Genomic DNA, 311 nt, shown 5'->3' with positions numbered 1-311 from the left:
GTACACCATTTTACATCCACACTGCGAAAATGCAGTCTAGCCTGGCGGAGGACCGGCAGCTGGGTCGGAGCGAACGAGGGCTTTGCAGTCTCTGCCTGTTCCTTGTTCTGTCGCTCTTAAGTTTCTGTGTGTTTGCATAATAGCCATGCATGCAAACCTCGCAATGCTCCAGGGCTCCAGAACAATAAATATACACATTTAAAGCCTTTATTGTCTTACGGTTCGTGCCCCCGGTTTTCAACAGCTTAATTTCTGGTTGTATGTAACTAGTTTGCAAATGGATTTTTTTCAGTTTCAAACTATTATTGACA

This window comes from Neophocaena asiaeorientalis, unplaced genomic scaffold (assembly GCF_003031525.2).
Source record: "Neophocaena asiaeorientalis asiaeorientalis breed wild unplaced genomic scaffold, Neophocaena_asiaeorientalis_V1.1 scaffold183, whole genome shotgun sequence".
In the NCBI taxonomy this organism is placed as follows: domain Eukaryota; kingdom Metazoa; phylum Chordata; class Mammalia; order Artiodactyla; family Phocoenidae; genus Neophocaena; species Neophocaena asiaeorientalis.
This window is presented reverse-complemented; position numbering follows the sequence as displayed.